Here is a 7,263-nt window from a genome sequence, read left to right on the forward strand (position 1 = left end):
GAGACAAATCCCCGCCCACGACAGGCTTAAACATGGCCGACCGAAGCCAAAATGAGTGGCCAGGGTGGATGCGTTCGATTGTATTCACGGAGCGCTTACTGTAGGCGGACCACCCGTGCTAAGCGCCTGGGAGAGTACGATACAACAGACAGACACATTCCCCGCCCACGGTGAGCTTACTGTCCAAATGCGGGGGAGAAATTGATAGAAATAAAAACATCACAGCCATGAGGCGATGCAGAATCGTCCTCAGGAGAGGATGAAGTGAATGCAGTGGCCGGGGGAGGAGGGGGAGGGGGAGACCCGGGATCTGGCCGAAGGGAATAACCGGCCGGGTCCCCGGAGGAAGAAGAGCCAGGAAAACAGCCCCAGCCTCCCGTTCTCCCGAAGGACCGTGTCACGGCCCCACTTCCGGGAGAGGTTCATAATCCCCTTAGCCGGGGTGACTTTGACCGGTTTAATTTAGAGGGACGCGGTCAGGGCTGAGCCCTCCCTGTCACCGACGGAGTCGACGGGAGGCCGGGCCTGGATCTTCCCCGGGAAGAGAACCTCGAGCCTAAGTGGCGAAGAGCGCCGCGCGACTGGGAGAACGGGCCACACGGACGAGGCGGCGGGGGTCGCGGCCGCCTCGTTACTCATCTTAATCGGAGTAATCGTTCGGGGAGGGGGACCAACGGGAAACCAACGGCCCCCAGTCGCTTCTGCCGAGGACACCCGGCTCCAACCGACCTCGCCGGGCTGGGAGGCGGCAGCGTCTCTCCCCGGCCCGGGTGGGGATTCCGGTGTCGGGACGGCTTCTCATTTGCGACGCGCGACAATTTCCTCCCGTCTGAAAAGCCAGCGCCGCGAGTCAATAGACTGGAAATCGCACTTGGAAAATGGGATCATCTTAACTAAAGCCGGCCTCTACCTTCCCCAGGAGTGCAGTACCTGCTTCGCCGCCCCCCTCCTTTTAATAATTTGTATGTTTAGGTGTTCGGTCAATTTACTCTACACTCGTAATGTCTTATAGCCGAGACCATCAATCAGATTCGGTGTGACAAAAATATCCTGCTAGAATATTACAGGTTATTAAAGGGATGATGGGGACAGGCTGCACGCATTTACCCAGCGCTTTTTTTTTTTTTCTCATTTCAGGCGAGCTGTCAGAGGCCTAAGCGGGTGATTCATCTTGTCTTTCACGGGCAACAGGTAGCAGCGGAGAGGGGACTTTGATAAACCACTTTCTTGCATATTCTCCCACCCCGTTCCCCCTCAGTCTCATCTCTCCCTTTTCCTGCACCACCTTCCTCTTTTTTCTTTGTCTTTTTCTTCTCTTCTCTCCCTCCCTTTCTCTCCCTCTCTCCTCTCTTCCTGGAAACAATCCTAGATGATTCCGGGACGGCTAAGAAGGCTTGGCCATCCCTCCCAGCCTCCCTCAGGGTGCAGACCCTGTAACATTCATTTATTTTAACGTCTCTCTCTCTCCCTCTAGACTGTAAGCGCGCTGCGGGCGGCGAACGGGTGGGTAATATCGTTATATTTTAACTTTCCAAGCGCTCAGTACAGTGCTCGGCGCCCGGTAAGCGCTCAATAGACGCGACCGACTGACGGACTGATTCGATGAAGGCAGTGCCATGAATTAGCTCCCAGGGGAAGTTTAGAACGGTGTTTCCGCACTTAGTTTCGTTCTGTTTTGTTTCGCGGTCTCTCTCCCCCGTTGAGGCAGTGAGCCCGTCGTTGGGCAGGGACCGTCTCTATCTGTTGCCGATGTGTCCATTCCAAGCGCTTAGTACAGTGCTCTGCACCTAGTAAGTGCTCAATAAAGATGATTGAGTGAATGAATGAACGTTAGAACAGGGCTTGGCACACAGTAAACGTTTCACTAATACCATAATTATTATTCTAAGTTGCACTCTGTCCCCCGCCATTTACAGGAACGGTTTGTTTGGAATGGTATTTGTTAATAATAATAATGATAATCACGGTGTTTGTTAAGCGCTTATTGAGTCCCGGGCACGATTTGTCCATTCCAAGCGCTTAGTACAGTGCTCTGCACACAGTAAGCGCTCGATAAATACTACCGAATGAATGAGTAAGTGCAAATTGGTCTCGACGCTGTCCCTGTCCCACGTGGGGCTCGGAGTCTCGCTTCCCAGTTTACAGATGAGGTAACTGAGGCACATTCATTCATTCATTCAATAGGATTTATTGAGCGCTTACTATGCGCAGAGCACCGTACTGAGCGCTTGGAACGAACAAGTCGGCAACAGACAGAGACGGCCCCCGCCGTCCGACGGGCTCACGGTCCGATCGGGGGAGACGGACGGACGGGAACGATGGCGATAAACAGAGTCGAGGGGAAGAACGGCTCGTAAAAACAGTGGCGACCGAATAGAATCGAGAGGCACAGAGAAGTCAAGTGACTCGTCCAAGGTCACACAGCACGCTTACTACGTACTCAGCATCGGTTTGCGGATCGAGGCCCGGCCAAACCCACAGGCAGCTCCTGCTACAGGTTCCAGAAGGTCGCCCAGGCCCTGGGGAATAGTGGCCAAGCGGAGGGACCGGCGTTTCACTGGGAGCAAAGGAACTTTAGGTAGAGAGGAAGCCTGGGAGGGATTCCATCTTTCGGTCAATCTCTGGAACGTATCGAGCGCTTACTACGTGCGGAGTGTTGCACTAAGCGCTTGGAAGAGTAGAGTGTAAGAGAATTAGCAGACACGTTCCCTGCCCGTGACAAGTTTGTTCATTCATTCATTCAATAGTATTTATTGAGCGCTTCCTGGGTGCGGAGCACTGTACCGAGCGCTTGGAACGAACAGGGCGGCAACAGACAGGGACGGTCCCCGCCGTCCGACGGGCCCACGGTCTGATCGGGGGAGACGGACGGACGAGAGCGATGGCGACGAATAGGGTCGAGGGGGAAGAACGCCTCGTACAAACAGCGGCGACTAAATAGAATCAAGTTTAGAGAAGCGAGAAGCAGTGTGGCCTAACGGACAGAGCACGGGCCTGGGAGTCAGAAGGACCCGGTCCTTATCTCGGCTCTGCCTCCTGTCTGCTGGGTGACCGCGGGCAAGTCACTCCACTTCTCTGTGCCTCAGTTCCCTCATCTGTAAAATGGGGATTAAGACCGGGAGCATTGGAGGGGGAGCGACTGTTCCCAACCCATCTTGTTTCTACCCCAGAGCTCAGTACGACGTCTGGTTCGCAGTAAGCGCTTAACTACCTTTATCATTAGTCGCACTTCTGGCTCCCAGGCCCCGGGATTTAACCACTGGGTCTGTAAGCCCGTCAGTGGGCAGGGACCGTCTCTATCTGTTGCCGATTTGTCCATTCCAAGCGCTCAGTACGGTGCTCTGCACACGGGAAGCGCTCAATAAATACTAGTGAATGAACTGCTTCCTGCGTGGCTTCGTGGGAACATTTAAAATGACGTCCCTAAAAGCAGGACTCTATCTCCTAACTCTAAATCTGCCTACCTGATATCTGCCCCTAGACAACCAGGTAGATGGCTGCCAATACCAATTATAACCGTGACATTTGTCAGTTCTCACTGTGTGCCGAGTTCTTTCCCAAGTGCCGGAGTAGATGCGAGATAATCAGATGGGCCACGGTCCCTGTCCCACGCGGGACTCGTAGTCTCAGAGGGAGGACGGGTTTACGATCCATTTTCCAGATGAGGAAACGGAGGCCCGGGAGGAGGGGACAGAAGTCAAGTGACTCGCTCAAGATCACAAAGAGGGCAATCGGCGGAGCCGGGATTCAAACTCAGGTCTCCGGGGGGGGGGCGCGCCCGCGGTATTTAGGATCCGGCGACTTTTTCCGAAGACGCATCAGGTTAAGACAAACAACTCGTCGACTCCCTGGGAAGTCCCTTGGAAGTCTGGGGCTCGTAATAATAATAATAATGATACTGTTGGTATTTGTTAAGCGCTTACTAGGTGCAGAGCACTGACGCAGGGGAATCAGGTTGTCCCACGTGGGGCTCGCGGTCTTAATCCCCATTTTACAGATGAGGTAACTGAGGCGCAGAGAGGTTAAGTACACGCCAGCCGCATCGGGTCGCGATGGTGACGATCGTACCGGCCAGGGAACACAGACTGCCATCTTCTCTTTGGGGGAAAGAACGCCTACATCCGCCGCTTCCCTCCCACTTGTTTCCAGACGGCGATGTCTAGACCGACCCGGGACCGGAAGCCGATAAATTAGAATCTCTTTATTGGAGAAGGAACAGCGAGCGGCTCCAAAGGCCGATCCCTGTGATAAGTGGCACGCGAGCACACGGACCCGCAGACACAAACGCACTTGTTCCGCGTCAGCTCTTCGTGCAGCTGATTCCATCTCCGTCTCTCAGATCGATATCCCCAGGCAGGAAGGCGACAGAGCAGCTACTCTCCCCACGAAACGCAGAGATGTTATCATAAATGCTCATCTTCAAAACCCAATCAAACTATCAGCTCCCGGGACTCAGTCAATAACAACTGACATTTCTATGAATCCTGAGATTCGACCGGCCCTCCCGGTGCTTTAATGCCACGGAAAGGGCAACCCGGCTTCTGGACCTTAACGACTCGCTGACCAATTAGGAGTGAGCTGAAGGAATAAATTCCCAGGCAGACACAACACGGGTAACCACGTGGTTTTAGCGTCCGGGGAGCAATCTACTTAATAACAATGAGGACAACGGTATTTACTAAGCGCTTGCGATCGGTCGCATTTATCGAGCGCCTCCTGGGTGCAGAGCACCGTACTAAACACTTGGGAGGGCGCAACACAACGATATAACCGCCACACTCCCCGCCGGTGCGAGACAAGAGAATCATAATGACATTCACGAAGCGCTCACTTTGTGCTAGACGAGAGAAGCAGCATGGCCCAGAGGACCGAGCGCAGCCCGGGAGTCAGGAGGATCTGGGTTCTAATCCCGGCTCTGCCTCTCGTCCGCTGGGTGACCGCGGGCAAGTCACTCCACTTCTCTGTGCCTCAGTTCCCTCGTCTGTAAAAGGGGGATTGAGACCGTGAGCCCCCCGCGGGACAGGGACTGCGTCCAACCCGATTTGCTTGTATCCACCCCGGTGCTTGGTATAGTGCCCGGTGCGCACTAAGTGTATTACAAATACCAGAATAATCATTATTATTATTAATACTCATAAGCATAACCGTTGGGATGATATGAAAGTCAGATCGGGCTGATCCCTACCCTGTTATCGGTCTCTCCAGCTGAATGCTGGCATCAGTGGACTGTAGACAACACCTCTGGCGCTTCGCCTTCTCCTTCTCCCTCCCCTGGAGGCCTCCAGCCCCACACGCTGAGTTGAACGCAACACATTTTGGCAGAAATGGTAGTATTTCTGAGCGCCTATAAATAATATATGAATAACACAAATAGAGCACCGTTCTAAGCGCGGGGGTAGATACAGGGTGATCAGGTCGTCCCGCGTGGGGCTCCCAGTCTTAATCCCCATTTTCCAGATGAGGTCACTGAGGCCCAGAGAAGTGAAGCGACTCGCCCACAGTCACACAGCTGAGAAATGGCGGAACGGGGATTAGAACCCATGACCTCTGACCCCCAAGCCCGGGCTCTTTCCACTGAGCTACGCTGCCCATCTGTTGGGGTGCACTGTACCGGGCACTTGGGAAGCCCGGAATAAAGAGGCGGTCAGTTGTCCCCGCCCCCGGAGAACTTACACTCCGACGCGGGAGACGAACGTAAAAACATCCCCTTCTCCCTCACCGACTTCCCCGAGTGCTTAGTACAGTGCTTTGCTCACAGTAGGCGCTCAGTTTTTACGTCGACCCAACGGACCAAGATGACAGAGTTGCCCTCGAGACACCCTAAATGCCAAATCACTCGATGGGGTCCTGGTTGATTCCCTCTTCTTAGTGTTAGCCTGTGCGTAGAAGCGCAGCTGTCCCGAAAATACCCGGAGCTTAATGCTCCGTGCGGCGCTCTGGGAGGATTCCTCCCCCGTTCCCGCCCGCGGGTCGGACCCTGGGGGGATCCCACCCCTCTTCTCCCTCCCCCGGTCCGGGCCTTCCGACCCCACGTCCCACCAGTCCCGACGAAGACGGGAAGCAGCGTGGCCTGGTGGAAAGAATCCGGGCCCGGCAGTCGGAGGATCCTGATCCCAGCACAGTCACCTGTCTGCTGCGTGACCCCGGATGAGTCACTTGACTTCTCTGGGCCTCAGCTCCCTCAACTGCAAAATGGGGAACGAGACTGTGCACCCCATGGCCGATGCGGTCCGAGTCCAACCCGATAAGTTTCTGGCGGCCCCAGAGCTTAGAACCGTGGCCGGCACACAGTACGCACTTAACAGATACCGTTAAAAAAGCAAAAGTTTTCCCAACGGGGCTTCGCCATTTGCCCAGGGGAAAGATGGGGAAGAGCGTAGATAGGAACTAGAGAACTGTTCAGTTCAGGGCTGGAGAACTGTGGAGAGGGCCCCTCTGGTTGATCTTTTCCACAGTGGCACGGAGTCCCAAGGGCAACTGCGAGGCCCGAGTAGCCCAGGGCTGACCAGATCACTGCGTGCCTGCAACCTTAAGCTCTGAAGAGGGATATAAAACGGCCACAGCGGGGAAGTCGCGACCTAATGGAGAACGGAAGCGGGGCGGCCTCTGGGAGTCGGAGGACCCGGCTTCTCGAAACGGGTCTCGGAACATCCCTCGAAGGTCTCCGCCTGTGGCGAGAGGGACCGAGGGGCCAACGGAATATTAGGCGCCCGTTTCCGCGTCTCCCCGAGGAGAGTTCCGCCGGTATCATACATTGCAGCTACAATGCTCGGATGGTTTATGAATGGCCGCCAAACAGAGTGAAAGCTACGTATGATGCTAATGACAATAAAGGTTATTTATACGGGGGGGGGTCTATCTCCCAGAATGCTCCGGAAGCCCTTAAACCGCCTGCAGTGGAATACTAAAAGGGGACCCAAACCCGTGGCAAATAGGAAATATCTCAGTGCTCTTCCATTTCTAAGAAATAGGGGACTGAGTGGAGGTAATTGCTTGCGGGATTTGAGATCCAAACGCGCTCGCGTATCTTGGTTTTATGACGGCGGGAGGGTCTCGGGCTCGGATACCCTGGGATTCCTAGATGGGACACGGTCGGGCAGTAAGGCCGGGAGAGAGGAAAACGGGAGACGGATAGGGATGGAGAGAGGGAGGTGCTGTGGAGAAAGGATGGGCCTAGGATATCTCGTGCAGCGGTGTGGCCTAACGATAAGAATGATAACAATAATAATGTTGGTATCTGCTGAGCGCTCACTATGTGCCGAG

The 7,263-nt window shown here is 54.7% G+C and overlaps 1 long non-coding RNA gene across 1 annotated transcript; it reads left to right on the plus strand.

Annotated features, from left to right (window-relative positions):
- The first annotated feature begins 770 nt into the window (after window positions 1–770).
- On the plus strand, window positions 771–4,608 carry LOC114815676. Its single transcript, XR_003763478.2, has 3 exons — window positions 771–962; window positions 1,138–1,191; window positions 4,150–4,608. It is a non-coding gene; the product is annotated as an uncharacterized LOC114815676 (long non-coding RNA).
- The last annotated feature ends 2,655 nt before the right edge of the window (window positions 4,609–7,263 follow it).

The sequence above is a fragment of the Ornithorhynchus anatinus genome, chromosome 12, assembly GCF_004115215.2.
Source record: "Ornithorhynchus anatinus isolate Pmale09 chromosome 12, mOrnAna1.pri.v4, whole genome shotgun sequence".
Lineage (NCBI taxonomy): Eukaryota > Metazoa > Chordata > Mammalia > Monotremata > Ornithorhynchidae > Ornithorhynchus > Ornithorhynchus anatinus.